Here is a 17,659-nt window from a genome sequence, read left to right on the forward strand (position 1 = left end):
ATTTAATTGCATCAAACTGTGGAGCAATTTATGCCCAAGGGCACTATAAAACAATACAGCAGATCAGCCAGAAATTGAAGGAGTCTAACATCTGGGTGTGATCAGGGAAAGAAACAAAGAAAGCCCTGCTAAAACCACTATCATCCCAGGAACCTTTGCAGTACTCTCTCAGGAGCAACATCAGAGCCTTCAAACTAAGATAGCAGCACCAGTAGCTAAAGAAATAAACAAGTAAACAATGATAAGCACCAAATGGGTGGGGGAGAATCATATGCAGAGTTACTACAATATATTATCTAAAATGTAAAGTTAAAAAAAAGGAGACACGCAAGAAATCGGAAACGGTGACACATACACAGTTTTTTTTTTTTTTAAAGCAGGCAATAGAAACTTTATTTGAGGGGGCCCAGATGTTGACCATAGCAGACTTCAAAGCAGCTCTCACAAATATCTTCAAAGAATCAAAGGAAATCATGCTTAAAGAATTAAAGGAAGGTACAATGATAACGCCTCACCAAAGAGAGAATATCAAAAAGGAGAAATTACAAAAAAGAAACAAATAGAAATTCTAAAATTGAAAATACAATAACCAAAAAAAGAAAAATCACTACAGGGCTCAACCGTAGAATTGAACTGGCAGAAGAAAAAATTAGCAAATATAAAGAAAGGTTGATAGAGAGTATACAATCCAAAAAAATAGAAAGGACAAAAAGAATGAAGGAAAAATGAACAGAGCCTAAGAGAAACGCATACCATCACTAAGCTCACCAACATACACGTAATAGGATTACCAGAGCAGAGAAAGGAGAGAGAAAGAAACAAGCAAACAAAACTGCAAAAACTTATTCAAAGAAATCATGAAAATTTCTCATATTTGATAAAAAACATTAATCTACACATCCAAGAGGCTCAACAAACTACAAGTAGGAAAAACACAAAGAGAGCTACCCAGCAACATGATAGTTAAATGTTCAAAGACATTTTTGTCTAAAGACATCTTTGTCTAAAGAGAAAAATTTGAAAGCAGCACAATGGAGCTGTAATAAAGAAAATGTCAGGTAAACAAAAACTGAAAAAAATTCATTGTAAGTGAATCCAACTAACAAGAAATACTAGGAGAACCTCTTCAGGCTGAAAGCAAGTGACCTCAGACAGTAGTTGGAAACCATATGAAAAAAAGAAAAAAGATACTGATAAAATAATTATGTAGTGATAAAACATTGAAAGTGTATTGCTTCTCCTTTCTTCTCTTAGTTGATTTAAAAAGCAATTATGTAAAACAGCATGTATAGAAGTAGGTCTATAACATATAGAAATGTAATGTGTTTGCCAATAATAGCACAGAGGAGATTGGTGGGAGCAAAGCTGTATTGGAATAAGGCTATGATACTAGATGGTAACTCAAATCTTAAAGAGAACCATAAATGATAAATAAGGTTAATATAATAAATGCTATAAATATACATTTGCTCTTTTCTTCTCTCAGTTTTTTAAAAAGATATACAACTATATAAATTAACACTTATAACAATGTACTGTGCAGTTTGTAACATTTATAAATGCAGTATGTATAATAATAATGGAACGAAAAGGCAGAAAAAAGAACTCTATAGGAGTAACATTTCTATATGCTACTGGAATTAAGTTAGTATAAATCTGAAGTAGACTCTGATAAGGTAAGATGTATATGGCAAACCCCAGAACAACCACTAAGAAAATAACCCCCAGATAATGAAAAAACTGTAAAAGGAAAAAAAAATGTAACAAGAGAAAACAATCATTAATGCAAAACTAAGAAGTGAAGGAAAAATAAAGGAAAGAAAGAAATGAGACAGAAAAAAAAAGGTAAAATGGCAGGTGTAAATCAACTATATTAATAATAACATTAAATGTGAGTGAATTAAACAATCCAATAAAAAGACAGAGATTGTGACACTGGTTAAAAAAAAACAAGAACCAAGTATATGTTGTGAGAGTGGACAAATTTGTATTTATAGATACAAATAGGTTGAAGGTAATAAGATGGAAAAATATATATCATGTAAATAGTAACAATAAGAAAGCTGGAATGTGTATGCTGATATAAAGCAAATTGGACTTTTAAAAAATGTTACAAGAGACAAAGAGGGACTTTAAAAATGATAACAGTGTCACCCTTAGGAAGATAAAACATTCATAACCACATGTTTACCTAAAGTTAGAGCCACAAAATACAGGAAGAATTTACAAAATTGAAGGGAGAAACAGACTTAGAAAAACACAATTCAACAGCAATAGTTGAAGGTGTCATTAACCTATTTCCTTCCCCCCCCAACTTCATGGAAGTATAATTGACAAATAAAATTGTATATACTTAATGTATACAATGTGATGCTTTAATATATGTATACATTGTGATATGATTACCACAATCAAGCTAATTAACATCCAACACTTAACAGTTACCGTGTGTGTGTGTGTGTGTGTGTGTGTGTGTGTGTGTGTGGTGAGAACACTTAAGATCTACTCTCTTAGCAAATTTCAAGTATACAATACAGTATTACTAGCCATAGTCATCATGTTATACATTAGATCTCCAGGATTTATTCATCCTATGTAATTTAAATTTTGTGCCTTTTGACCAATATCTCCCCATATTCCCCATCCCCCAGCCCCTTGTAACCAACCACCTTTCTGGTCTCAGTTTCTATGACTTTGGCTTTTTTTCTATGACTTTGGCTTTTTTAGATTTCACAAATAAGTGATATCATAGAGTATTTATCTTTCTCTGACTTATTTCACTTACTGTAATGCCCTCAAGATCCATTCATATTGTAGCAAATGGCAGGACTTCCCTTCTTTCTTATGGCTGAATAATATTCCTTTATATATATATATACATATGCCCATCAGATATAGATATTGCTATAGACTATATCAATTTATATTTTTAGAATATATTCAAATATTAGCAGTTATCTCTGTGAATAGGACTAGGGAAGGTTTTTGTTGTTCTTTAAAATTTTCATATGTGCACAGTAACATTATATTCCTAAATAGAAAAAACATATTTTTTTCTAATGCCAACAGAGAATTACACTCTTTTAAAAATAGATGGGAGGGAATATCTCTTACTATCTAGGAAGTGAGGAAGTGTCGGAAAGAGAGGAGAGGGGAAAGCCATGGAAGAGACAGAGGAGAGAAGAAAATCGCAAAGAAACAGAAGTTATAGTCACTTGATGCTTTTCATATTTGATAAAAATATCTACTTTTATCTCTCAATTGGGTTTTTCTTGGACATCCAAACTCTATAGAAAGGGATGAAAGGTGACCTATCCAGATATAAAGTTGGGTCATAATACTTTTTAAGGTCCAAAAAGTCTTTTGGAATTGTTATAAAAATGCAGAAAAAAACTAATTGTGACATAGAAAATTTTATGTGCCTCAAGACTGAAAGCTATTTTGAGCCAATCTCTCAGAAGAGTAGATACTGAAAAGTCTTGACTGTAGAACATGAGATGGAGTAAAAGGAAGAAACGCAGTTTAACAGCAAGTCAAGTGAAGGAGGGGAAGAATAACTGGACATGTATTTTATGAAAACTCAAATGATTAAAGAAATGGCCATCCAATATTTGCAGATTGAGCCAGCAGTTAGACTAGGCACTGACATGCTAATATTACAGCACATTAATTTTGTAGTTCGGCACAACGGTTATTGTAGTAAACGGTATTTTTACACTAAGTTGTATGTTAATATACACTGAAATGCTATTCATACAGATGGGCAACCAGAACACTACTGGAAAATAAAAAAAATGTTAAAGACTAGCTCTTTTAATAGAAAACTTTTTCTACAGGATATGGGAAGCAAGTATCAGATATCCTGGTCTCAGCCCTCCCAGCTCCCACCTTCCTGTCCTCTCAGGACACTTAAATAAATAAACTTTTTGTGGCTTAGCCTCATAGTAGATTCCAATTTATCAAGGCTAATTACAAATGTACACGTGTGTGTGTGTGTGTGTGTGTGTGTGTGTGTGTGTGTGTGTGCAGGGGGTGTGAGGGAATTTCAACATGAAATTCAAGTAAATATCAATAGAGTTCGTTATTTAGGCCCACTGCCTACCACCATTGACACGTCATTGCAGATTCCCATCTACTCTAACTATATGCCCATAGCTGTGGGTGAAGAGGCACTTCTGTGGGTGAAGTGCTATTAGAGAAAAGAAATACTGGTCTACCAGCGTATTAGTCACTGTACTTAAATGCATAATTGTCATCTTCTGTGCTACCTTCCATGAATCTTCACTAGCTGCCAAACTTGTTCCCCTTCCTCCAAACTCCTGAGCACCTTTTCAGCTACCTTCCAAAGCACTTCGGATTGACAAATAATTTTAAGCTTGTTGAGCGTTACAATGACGCTATTACACGCGGTGCATATGCTTTCTGGCAAAAACAAAAAACACAAAAATGCCTTCTCTCCACTCAATAACACAGATGACATGTTTAAGAAGGCACAGCCTAGATAACCTCCTCTCCCCTCCCGTTTCGAAGTTCTCCTAAATTGGTCCTTCTCCTTCACTCTTTCCACGTTTACACAGGAGCCCGAAACAGCGCAGGACTTCGGGGCTTCCGGGCACCAGCCCCGGCCCTGCGTCGCGAAGCTCGGCAGATAGGAGCCCGCTTTCAGGGCTCACTCACGACACGAGCACCCGGCCAACAACGGGATCTTCTGGGTCTGGGGTGCCCGCCCTGGAGCGGCACAGGATCGCCGGGAGAAAGAGCCGACGCGTAATATAGGTAACGGGCCGCGGAAGATCAGAGAGCAGCGGGCGCTGCAGGTCGGGGGCGGGGAAACGGAAGAGGATCTGGGCGGAGCGGAATGGGGGCGCGGCGGAGCGGAAGAGGAAGTCGGCGCTTCTGGGAGCTGCGGGACCTTGTGGCCGTAGGAGCTTCACTTTAAGTAAGTACCGTCTAGGCGAGGACTCTAGCTGTCTCTGCGTAACGGACTTTAGTGTTTCTCCACAGGGATTCCAGACGGCGAGCCGCGGGGGTTCGGCGGCGCGGTCCGTGTGAAGCCGCCCCGCAGGCCCGCTGCCCTCTGCTGGGCGTGGGGACGCAGCGCACAGCGACGCAGAGGCCTTTGCCAGGTGAGCGGAGGGTGATAGGAAAAGACGAGTCGAACTTTCCTGGGAGAGTGGAGAAACAGCTGACATAAACGTTTTCAAAAGAATAGGGAGACCTGATTTCAGTGCACTAATTTAAATGCTGAATACTTTCCAGGCCCTCTTCTCAGCAGTGTTAAAAAAAAAAACGACTAAAGAAAATAATTTAGGTGATACAGTTTAAGTTCACATTGACATGAAGTGGGCAGTCTCCTTTTGGAGACATGCAAAATAAGGTGGAAGGCAGGAAGCTTTTAAGGTAAAAATAAAACAGCCGTTTATTTTACTAGCAAAATGGGCTTATTTGGGAATAGCAGAGGAATTGCAATTCGAGACAAGCGAACTATAGGAAAAGCCATAGATAAGTTCAGCAAACAAAGGAGAGGCCCATTCTGTTACAGAGAAAAAGGAGGAAGTTGGGAGGGGTTGTTCTGAAGAAAGTCCCCTGGTAGAAAGTGAGAGTTCAGGTGGTGATGGTTCCTCCTAGGCAGATTTGCTGGGTGAACAGGAAATCTTCCCTCCTAGTAGGTCTGTGAATGATGCTTTGCTGTTGGAGTATGTAATTAACGGGAGTAGTTGGTGCTTCTTGTGGTAGTGTGTGAGGGTTCCCCCTTCTGGACTCCCAGCTATTTTAAATGAGGTTTCCGCTATTCAGTTTGACATTTTCTGCTTTTCTCTGAAAGCATCGCTGATCAAGAGTCAGGTTTTCCATCTTCAGTGGCCTTTGTCTCTTGGTGCCAGGACTTTTCCTGGGTGTTGTGTCCCACCTTCAAGGGAAAGTGCACAGATTGAAAACGACTGAGGTCATGTTCAAGTAACAAGGAGGAGTAGGAGGGAGAAATCTCAGGCACTTACCATCTAAAGTCTGTGTCTTCTTAAGGTCATAAGCGTTGCAGACCATTCTGATCATTTTGAAATGTTGAGCCAGCATTACCTGTTGGACACATCAGTTTTACAAAGGTGTTACAGGAAACAAACTACAGAACTTAAAATAGTTATACAAACCGTAATTAAAAGTAACATAACTCCAGGGCTTCCCTGGTGGCACAGTGGTTGAGAGTCCGCCTGCCGATGCAGGGGACGCGGGTTCGTGCCCCGGTCCGGGAAGATCCCACATGCCGCGGAGCGGCTGGGCCCGTGAGCCATGGCTGCTGAGCCTGCATGTCCGGAGCCTGTGCTCCGCAACGGGAGAGGCCACAGCAGTGAGAGAGAGGCCCGCGTACCGCAAAAAAAAAAAAGTAACATAACTCCAAATTTTATGATGGTCTAAACTAGGACCTTAGGCCTGCGAGTAGCCAGCTGAACAAATCATGGAGGGTCAGGTGAGACTTGTTGCAACCAGTGCTCTTTCTCCTCAATTCTTCCATGCAGTTGAGTTTCTGCTGCTCTAATCATGTTTTCTTTGGCACTTACTCGGACCTGAGGGAAAAAAGGCCCTTCCTACAGAGGCAGACATGGAGTCATGTATGCGTCCTGGAAGTTCCCACTCAAGGTGGCCATGAAGGCTTAGTAAAATGGATCAATGGGAGGCTTCTATTTTGTATTGAAGAGAAAATAGAACAGTGAATACAGCAACAGCACAAACTGAAAGAATTAACTGAGCATGTTGGGAAGACAGGGCAGGAATAAGTATGGAGCAATAGCTTATGAGCTCTTTGCAAAAACAGCAGAACTTCAAAGACGTATTAAAATAGTATTGTTATCCCCAAAGAGCTGTTTAGAACCAAGTGTGTTATCCAGTAAGACAGCCTGTAAGGTTGCAAATTCAAAGACCGTGAATCTAGATAAGAATCCCGAAACAGTTAATAGTCCAGATGAAAGAAAGACTTCAGTGAATTCTGAACCTTCTAACTCTTTAAAAAAAAAACCAAAATGCAGGTGAAAAGACTAATTTGTTATGGGGTCATGATGAGGTAGTTTCTGAAAGGCCATAATCAAAAGAAGAGGATTTGGGAAATACAAACAAGGGCATTGTCTTTCTGTGAAAGAGAGAGAGAGTAAAAAAAAAAGCAACAGTGAGAAAAAGGGTATACAGGCCTGGTCAGGTCATCTTTGGAAAGCTGTATGCCTCCGTTGTCAGCTGCTTCTCTTCCTAGTCATTTCAATTTGGAGGTTTCCAGTGTTTGTGTAGGACCACATGTCAGGTGCGGTCTTCTCTAGCTGTGAGATGTGTACTCAAGGTTCGAGTCCCTGAAGTTTGGCTGTCTTCTAGGTAGTGAGGAGGACCTGGTATAGTCCCTTCCAAGAGGATTCAAGGCAGTCTTTGTTCTTACTGATTTCCAATCAGAAGAGTGGAAGAAAATTGAAAACATTAGTCTGGAGAGGAGTAGCCAGACATTACTGGAGACTAGAAGAATTTAGGATCCAGTCCAGTGTGCAGGTATATGACAGAACCTTGGAGATAATTGATAGCTACGTAAGTGCAAACATGATTTTTCTCTCTATGATTGTCCTCACTTTTATCAAAGATAATCATAGTAAAACTAATTTGTTGGTATTAAACTTGGTTTGATTATTTACATAAATGCAGCAAGAATGGTGATTGACCATATAAGCTCTTTTTCAAAATTCTTTTGCTGGAATCTTGTAAGCAAGGTACCAGGCTGATTTATTTATTATTTTTGAGAAGTTCCTTAAAGCTGTCTGGTCATATCTGTCTATGTACGTCTTTCTTGAATATGATAATCCAGCCAAAGCCTTGGTAATATAGCCAATATTTCCAGTTGTGTCTTGTTATGAGGAGAACAGATTCTCATTGAATTTATGCAAGTACACATATTGTCATGAAAAACATACTTAAGTTTTTGAATTCTGGAGGGATCAGGACGGGAGAAAAAAAATAAATATTTTAACCTTTGTTACAAAGATACGTTTTTTTCTTTTTTTTTTTTTATGCGGCACGTGGGCCTCTCACTGCTGTGGCTTCTCCCGTTGCGGAGTACAGGCTCCGTATGCGCAGGCTCAGCGGCCATGGCTCACAGGCCCAGCCGCTCCGCGGCACGTGGGATCTTCCTGGACCAGGGCACGAACCCGTGTCCCGAACCCGTGTCCCCTGCATCCGCAGGCAGACTCTCAACCACTGTGCCACCAGGGAAGCCCAAAGATACATTTTCTTAAAGGAGAGGAAGAAAAAGGTCCTTTAAATCTAGTTCTGTGTAATATCTTACAGTTATCTAACACCTGCCTTCTAGAGTATTTGTCAGGATCTTTTCTGCGATGAAAGGTACTAGAAATGATATTTGCAAAAGCACCAGAGTAAAACAACAACTGTCTATAACTGACAAAAGACTTAAAAATAGTAATGATTAAAGATCTGATGAAGGTTCATTATGATGTAATTGACAAGTCAATTTGGTTATTTCTATGACTACATCTTTAAAATCATGGCTGATAACATTATGCCAGGACACATCAGAATCATAGGAATTTTCATACAATCTCTAGAACATTTAATAACATTCACGTATACAACATAACCTAAGAAAGTTTATCATCATTTATTTGACAAAGCTTCCCATATAATCTGACATATCAGATAAACCTGATTAACATCTCCCTTTTTATAAGAAGAGAGAACAAGTCCTCTGAGAAGTCCCAGGGGCCGTCTGGAGATTCCCAAAGTTATTTTCAGGTCAAAACGACTTAATTTAGAGTTTGATTTTGGGGAAGTGTTTCAAAAATATCAAAAGGTTTTGGACATTTGACCAAATAAGATTACTGAAGATTACAAAACACCAAGTATCTATTTAATCAAAATGACAAAAAGATTTCAAAAGACAAATAGAGAAGGTTACATAGCTGCAAAACAAAAAAAACCAAACCAAACCCTTAGCTCTTCTTTATAAAAAAGACAGCTTTTTAGAAAAGCACAGGAGATAATTTTGATAAAACACAAAAAAGTAAGGAAAAACCTTTCACAATCTCTTATCAGGAGCAGACCAATAGCCCAAGCAAACTATGTCCTTTCAGCAGCTGAAAGAAAATTAAGTTCCAGTTTTACATAAGTACACTATTGATATTAAAGCTTACTTTTAAAACCCTTATAGCAAGTATATTTAATCTTATCCTACTTTATTGCGTATAAAATTTCTTTCAAAAGATTCTCGTTTCACAAACCCTTCTACAGTTTTCTATTTACATTCAGATTTTGTCTTATCCTTTCCTTTTTATTCTGGCAACTATTTTACTTCAGGACAAAACTACTTCCTTTGCATACAGCGATGTTTTCCTTATCATTTCTAGTAGCTTTAATCATATTTATTAATCAGAATATATAACCCTTAGAAACTTTGATTTCTAGTGAAAACTAAGAAGTAAGCAATTTTAGAGTAGCAAATTTATAAATGTATTTTCTAGTTTCCAAAGGTATATGCCATTTTAAATAGTACAGTCTTTCAGTGTGACACAAGACATGGTTACTAAAAGACAAAAATTTAACTTTGGTTTCTCTAAAATAGAAAGCCAAAAGCAATAGATCTGTGTTCGGTAATTAATGTTTTAGTAATTTATCATGTTTGGAGAATGATCCAGACATTCAATAAAGATTTGAGTATGCTACTTTTTTTAAGGACACATATCATAAAACATAATTATTGCACCTAAACACTCTTACCCCATTTTCATCTATCTGAATTATTTGTTCCCGGCATTTATGTTTAAATTGCTCACAAAAACTTCATGAGACATTAGACAAAGTCAGCCATCAACTCAAGCAAATTTTTTTTCTAACAAACTTGCAACAGAGATAACATGAACTTATTTGACTAGTAAACCCAAGTAGAATAAAAGTATTATATTTAATGCTGATAACTCTAAAGACATTCCTGTTTCAATTAGACTAACAAATTTAAACTAGCTTTAATGCCCGATATTTTCCCAGATCACATGAACCACAAAAGCATCTGTTTGAGTTTCTCTTATATTTCTGATAATTTAATTTATATAAGTACTTAATTTTTTTAGGCCAGTTAGATAGAACTGTTTTTATAAATTAATTTTGGCAGTACCATCTGGAGGTATAAAAAGAACACATCTATAACACATATATGGACGCACATAACATACAGACAGACACAGAGATCTTATAGCCTGGTACAAAACTCAAAGAGAATATTTGGATCCAAATTGTATCTCTGGCAGATGGACTAAGTTAACCTGTTTAATTGCATACTGTAAGGATCCTCTTAGAGCTGTCTTTTAGGAGTCCTCTTGTCTTTTTAGAAATTTCTGCATACCTATTAAAGAATGCATTCCACTGTCCTCGAGATCAGGTGTCCGAAATATTGAACCTGGGTTTGAGCAAACTGCAGTTTTTCTTTGGAGACATTACATCCCCTTAAGGCCAAACATTTTAACAGGTGGATGCTGTTTTTCTGTGAAGAAATTTGAGAAGGGGGGCAGAGAAACAGATTATCTACATAGTATAACAAAGTAGAGAATAGAAGAGTTTATCAAAAAATTTGATCTCAGTAGGAATGGATGTCAGTAGCTTGTAGGGATTAGGAACAATAGGGTACTGAGGGATAACGGTGTTATTTATTGTTCAGAGGTTCTGGACAAAGCTCCATCCCTGGCCTCGGGTTTTCTCACAGGTAAACTAGGGGTATTACAAGGAATGAGTTTATTGCTTTGAAGGCTTATTTATCTACTGTCAAATTCTAGAATTATTATTTCCTTTTTGGGGAGAAAGAAATCCCAGCATGATACTTTTCTAAGAAGTCTTGGCCTAATAAATGAATAGGGGGCAGAGGAAGTTAAGGAGGGAAGAGTGGGTATCTCTCAAAAGGCCTAAAAAAAGGCCTATTGCAGAGACTCCCACTATCTGAACCGTGTTAGTACCCATCTTGGAGAAGGGAAGGAGGAAGCCGGCACTGGAGGCAGGGCCTGAGACAAAGAAAATTGGAGGAGGGGAGAGAGAGACCTCAGAGGACATGTCTTTCTTTCTTCGTTTGAAACGTGCATGAGGTAGGACTGCAATTTTTAAATGTAGTACTGTCCAGAGTCCCTGAAAGGGCAGGGGGCGAACTCCAACATGTAGATTACTGGGATCCCATTTCTCAGGTTTTTTTCCTAGAGCAAAAGAAAATTCCTAAACAGTCTGCAGGTCAAATACCAGCACAGTTCCAATAGGAACAGCCTGATTCCAAACGAGTTGGGCCAAATGCTAAGTGAGTGAGTGCTCACAGGAGGGATAAAGCCTTTATACAGAAAGTTATCTAATGGAGGTTGTCTAAGTTTTGGTTTGCTGATGTGGGACCCATGGCAGGAACAGCTCTATTTTGGGCCTAGAAATTGATTTCAACAGTAGGTAATGTTCCCTGGGAACTCTGTAATTGTCCTTCTCACTACCTGTATTAAATTATCTTGCTTAAGTAAAATTTGCATCCTTCATTTCATGCAGCCAACTTTTCGACAACAGCAAAAATGACTAACTCATTTTTGGTAAATGTTCTTTCATTCTAGAATTCTTTTGAGCCTCATTAATCCTTTTAATGCTACACACACATATAACTGCGAAATCTGCTGGGGGAGGGAGGAGCATGGTAATAAAACAGAGGATCTTTTCTTGATATTTTATTGGTCTGATCTGAAAGATGAGCAGATCTCAGTTAGTTGGGGCACAGGCAGTGATCAACATTCCAAGAGGAGAGACCAGCTTGCAGGGAAGAATGGAACCGAAACAGGGTGAATGGTGGGAATAATAAACAGGGTAGGTAGAGTTGGTTTGTGGACAGCTTCTTAAGCCTTGTATGGCATTATGGATTCTCAAGCATTGTGTGCCAAATTATTACTGGTGAATATTATTTGTCAAGTACTGTACTAGGCACTGCAAGTGCCCTCTTACAGCTAAATCTAGTGGGAAGATTTGGTTAAAGAAGTCATTACAGGGAAGCGTGAGTGAGGGTTAATAAAGGATATAAATATTGTGAGAACAGAGAGTAAAAGTATTTGGTATAGTTTAGAATATTAAAGGAGATGACTTGGAGTCTGAGGAAGAAAAAAGTGTAATGGGTGGGGGAAGCACGTATTCAGAGGCTTGGAATGAAGAGAACACCTGAAGGATTTGAAAAACTGAAAGAAGTTCATGTTGGCTGAGAGGAAGAAGGGTATGTGTGGCACGTAATTAACCTTGAAAGGTAGGATAATAAATGACAGCCTAAAACCAAACTAAAATATGAGAAACAGGTCATATACTGACAGTCTAAAGTAGAATAGTTTTGATTTTTTGTTTACTCCCTGCGTTAAGCTAATTGTTTTCTTACTAAGTATGCGTTTGTGTTTATTGTCTAGATTTAGCAGTTTCAACACATGGTAAAACGGGTTATGCCTTCTAAGAGAACAGCTAGCTTAGATCCTGTGCAGGGAAGGGAGCTAGTTGATCACCTTTGAAGAACTTTAAAACAAAAGTGGAGAAAGTGAAACCTTTGATCTCAGATGTACACAGGGCTCTCTTCTCTTTTCCTTTTCCCATGGTATGGTTGTGAGCTTGTTCAGCTGGGCTGAATCTGCTTGTGGTAGGACAGCAAAGCATCCTGCAGGATGAGTTTTAAACATACTTTTTGTCCTGAAGAAAATTTATAAAATCAAAAATGCCTCCGAACCTTTTCGTTGCCTCTGATCCTGGGACAAATCCAAAATGCCGATTGCTTAACTACATGCTTATAAAAGACCAGAATCTCAGCCCTTGTTTGTTCACTTATACTTTCAGATAATATGGTAGTTTAATAGTGGTTTACACCTTGTCATCTTCTAAGTACTGAACTATTGTCTAATTTAATCTCTGAGTTTAGAATTGGGATGAAAGTATCCATAATAGGCTATTTCAAATGTCAAGAATTGGATCCCTAAACTTGAGATCAGCAAATCTAATGGGCTTAAGCAGTGCCCTTGAGTTTCTCTGGTACTAGTGTGTGGCACAGACAAGGGGATATGAGGGGAGGAGAGAAAAGAAAGGAGAGTTAGTGCAAGGGGGACAAGAGTGAGGGGGGAAAAGAAAAAAAATATGGAATCAATAGAGAAAAAGGATAATGAGGTTTTTATTATAAGGTTTCCATGGAAAAATCAGCATATCAGAGTTGTCCAATGAGGCAAAAATGTTAGTAACATGAATATTTAAATTTGTAATGATTTAAGTATGAGGAGATACAGATCTGATGATGTCTATACTAATTGCCCTTGTTTTGGTTATTGGAGGTAGGGAAGTGTGTGAAGACAGAACAGACAGACTCCTTACAATGAAAGAAGATAACATTTATTGAATCTATTATCCCTTCATAATACTTAAAAATGCTAATGATTTTATAAGCCTTACCCCTTCTTATTTTCTAGTTTAACTCCTTATTCTTTTCCCTAAACAGAATACTATGGAAAACAGGGAAATTTATTTATTTTTTTAAATAGCCATTTAAGTTCTCATCAAATTTCTTTGGCACAATTCTTTTATACTGAAGTCATGGTCAATGTGGAAGAGACCTCTGCCCCAACTGAATTTTCCATTGAGTGGTCTCTTCTATATATGACTTATCCCCAGGGGCAAAACATGCATAGAGCATATTTTAGGCAAAAGCAAGCTTGGTCATATTGTGTTTTGCTCTGACCCTCTATGTAGACCTCTCAGTTTTGTGAACTGATCTGGCAGGTGACCTTGAGAGCTTATTTTTCTTAGACTAGAAGCAGGCCTAAGGAACCCTGAGCCCTACTGCCTTTAACCTTCTTCAGATGCCTTCCGAAGATAAAGGCAGCCCCTGCTTCCATGTACCACACAAGCTGAAAAAGAAAGAGAGGAGAGGAGAGAGAGAACCCAGTAGAGAGGAAAAGGAGGAAAGGAGGGAGATGAGAACAAAGAAATCCAAAGTGGCAGCAGTGCCAATGGAAACAGTTTCACTCTGTTGCCTTCTACAGAAAGCTGTGGTACTTTGAATGTCGTTGGCTCAAAACCGATAGCATCTTCCTTTGAAGGAGGAGTGGGGAACGTAGGGCAAAATAGGTCCAGTCATGGGTTCCCCATTTAAATTTGCCACGAACAGTTACTAGGTCTTCTTTAAAATTAATTAATTTTTATTTATTTTGGTTGCACCGGGTCTTAGTTGTGACATGGTCTTAACCTCAGTACTCACTGGGTAAATTGCCTTTCATTCCTAGGAAGTTAGAGAATGTAACAGGCTAGTCCTAACCCTTGTGAGGGAAATCTGGTTATATAGTTAAAGTAGGAAGAATACTACTAACCAGACCCTTGTAAAATATGTATTACCAACTACAGACATTATAAATAGGTAGAGCGATGTTTTGTTATCTATTACTTACCATCATTTCTTAAAAAGTGTTAGTATTTTCATTAATGATCCAATAGAGATTGTGTTGTATGCAAACCCAATTTGTAAACATGAAAAGAAAAAAAATATCAGACCCAAAGCTCTTGTCTGTTTTGTGAAAAGGAGCAGGGGCTCCTAAGCTAGGACTGACGGTGGAGTCGTGGTCCTGGATCAAACTGACCAGGGGCCAGTGAAAAGGAGATCTCCTTCTCTGGCTGACTGTAATACCCTTGAGCACTTGTAGCTACATATCCTGGACTTGCATTTCCTAGAATTCCAACAATGGAATAAACTTTTTCTATATGGCAAATAGAGATCTTTTATTTAGTTTGGGGAATGATGGTTAGGTACAGTAATCCCTGTATGGTAATAACCACGTTAGGTATCATTTAGTACCGCAAATATTAAATGTAAAGCTCTGTATGCTAAAGCCATGAATAAGATGTGGTCCCTACCCGTAAGAGTTTTTGAATTTACTGGAGGCAGGAGCTTCATCTCTAATTCGTTCTTATCTGGTTTCTGGCTGTACATCAATTTTTAAGAAATATCATTACCTTTAATAAGGACACTTGCTCAGTTGTCAGACCTGCCAGAACCTTCAGACACCTATGTGGCCACCAATGGCAATATCTGTGTTCTTTATTAAATATCTTCTATGCAAAAAACAGAGTACTTAGAAAACTAGTCTTGAAATCGGCAGTTTAGAAGGTTGGGAGAGATTACTAGCAAAGGTAGAGACCATCCCCTCTAAATTTGGAATGATATCCTTCAGTTAAAAAAATGTTTAGTGAGAAATGTAGCATACATGCATATAGTGAAAAGAGCATAAGAAGAGTTTAAAGAAAGGCAACAACAAAAAGAAATACCTGTGTATCCATTACTTAGGTTAAGAACTACAACACATTCATTCTGAAACCTTACTTTTTCAAAAGTATGTTAGGTTAGCTTTCTTCATTCTTCATGTCCACATTTATTTTCATTCTGGCTAACTGTAATACAACCTGATTTCAAAGTAAGTAAATGAAAGCAATCTTTTATAGAAGTAATACATGAATAGTAGTGTCACACAGTTTCATATAACCTCATAAATGTTTTGATTTCATCCGATAGCCTTTATGTAAAGTATGTTCTTGTCTATTCAAAAGACTTGTGATTCTAGGCGGCTATTTAGTTACCTAAAATAGTGTCTCAAGTTTTAAAGGTTTTTATAAATTGATAATTTGTTTTAAAAAATTACATGTATTTATTTGGAGAAAAAGCAGAGTGAGAACTTCAAGAGCTTTCCTGTTGTTTCAGAATTTGACAGCAAGCAGGTCACTCTCTAGAGGAAAGCTTCACATAAAGGTAAGCTTTCATTACTTGTAAAATGGAAATGTGGGCCCTATTTTCTGTTTGTCTGTTTTCTAGATTTGTTTTGTGAGGGTAGTGGGACTATATAATTTTCATTCTAATATATTAGTGCTAACGTAATCAGGTGAAGAACTGATACTCTGGAAATATGTAAGATGAGAGTATTTTGAAAGTAGATCCCTCTGCCAATATTTTGGCCACAAGACACTGCAAAAAAAGAGCTGATCTGAGTTTACTTCTTTCTTTGGTTACTCCCCAGCAGAACTAGAATGTTGCTTGATTTTTGTTCTACTTCTGCTTAGAATGTTAAAACTTGGAAAGAATTAAGGGAAATAAAGTATAATCCCATGCACTGATTTAATGTCTTTGGATCCATTTCTGCCTATAGAAAATTCTTAGACTTCATGATAAAAGTTTATTGGTGAAGAGAAAAAAATCCTTTTATGAAGTTATGGCTATATTTTAAATTTGATGCAGGTCTCTAATAGAGCTTAATAAAAGGAGGTATTTTGTTCTATTTTCAACTAGAGAGTTGAATATTATTGCTGAGTGTGTATGTATTTTGTTTCTTTGATAAAACTAAAAATACTTTTTTTTTCTCTCTGAAATAGCTAGTTAGCAAAGGGGAGATCACTAAATAGGAACTCAATAAATACCGATTGAATTGTTACCAATTATATCTTACCAAATGCTCTTATCATATGCATGTATGTTTATATACTAGGATCCCAGTCCTTTGAACTTCTTGGCTATAAAAACCTATATACACATGGTGTAATTTACTTAATGGCTTTTATGCAAAGAAACTATTCAACCATTTTTTATTCTTAGAATGAAGCTATTTACTTTAAATAATCCAAGAAAGAATACTGTCCTGTTTTAAAAGATTTATCTTAATTGCTAATCTAGTTATTATGTATGTTTTTTGCAATTTGTCTTTTAAAAAGCAAGGAAGGCTTCCAAGCTCATTTTGAATGATATATTTTGACCTTATTTTTCCCACAGACTTTGATCACTGAACTTGAATCTAGGGATAGTGAAAGGGGAGATGAAAAAGAAAGAACAGTGGTTGGGGGTGAGAGGGCTTTTTTGCACATTGCTGGAGTCGTGAGCATACATATAAATACACATATATATCTTGTCCTGAGAATATAAGTTTTGCTAATTTAATTTATTTCTAGCCCCATTGCTTGTAATTTCTCAATAACTCCTGAAATTTTGAGTGTAGATTTCCTCTGCTAGCTAAGAGAATCTTGAGAGAACTTGATACTTATATTTAGTTGATAATTTAGGAAGCCTCCAAAATCCTTGTGTTTTTTCATAACTTTCGTACTTTTTAATTAGTAAAAACATTGTATTTCCCCCCCCATCCCTTTCATTTCCCATAGACCTAAATTTTCCCACCTTAATCACTTTATTTCCCCTTCAGGTTCATTTTTTAGGTTCATGCTCAAGTCCTGAGAAGGACTAATTTTAAATCTTTTCAATTTCTTTGAAAATGTATATGAAGATTTGTACTTCTGGGGGCATACAGTAGAAAGATAGCTCTGATCTTAAGGTGTAGTATACAACTGATTGGTGACCACTGTATTCATCCAGGTACATAGGTTTGAACTATGTTAGTCATAGAAGAAGTAAAGGATGAGAAAAATACAAAAGGTTGCATATGAGGAATGAAGGTGGGGAAGGAGATTGGGTTTTCCGCTGTGGCTTTCTGGGTTGAGGATACTAGGGAAGGAATAAAGTAGTTACAGGTTTTAAAAGTGTGAGTTAGGTTTAAACAGTGATTTTGAGAAACCTGTGGTACATCTAGAGGTGAGGAGTAAGGAAGTAGATTTTTGTTTGATTTAGGAGGAC

At 37.5% G+C, this 17,659-nt stretch overlaps 1 protein-coding gene across 3 annotated transcripts in view; it reads left to right on the forward strand.

Annotated features, from left to right (window-relative positions):
- The first annotated feature begins 4,867 nt into the window (after window positions 1-4,867).
- Window positions 4,868-17,659, forward strand: part of ECHDC1 (ethylmalonyl-CoA decarboxylase 1) — a 44,647-nt gene continuing 31,855 nt past the window's right edge. Inside the window, exons 1-3 of one of the 3 annotated variants that reach the window (XM_060030002.1) lie at window positions 4,883-4,939; window positions 5,005-5,126; window positions 15,749-15,796. The gene's annotated coding sequence lies outside the window, so the exon portion shown is untranslated. Of the gene's footprint in view, window positions 5,127-15,748; window positions 15,797-17,659 lie in introns of all 3 variants that reach the window. The other 2 variants (XM_060030003.1, XM_060030001.1) reach the window with 2 other exon arrangements.

This window comes from Delphinus delphis, chromosome 14 (assembly GCF_949987515.2).
Source record: "Delphinus delphis chromosome 14, mDelDel1.2, whole genome shotgun sequence".
Taxonomy (NCBI): domain Eukaryota; kingdom Metazoa; phylum Chordata; class Mammalia; order Artiodactyla; family Delphinidae; genus Delphinus; species Delphinus delphis.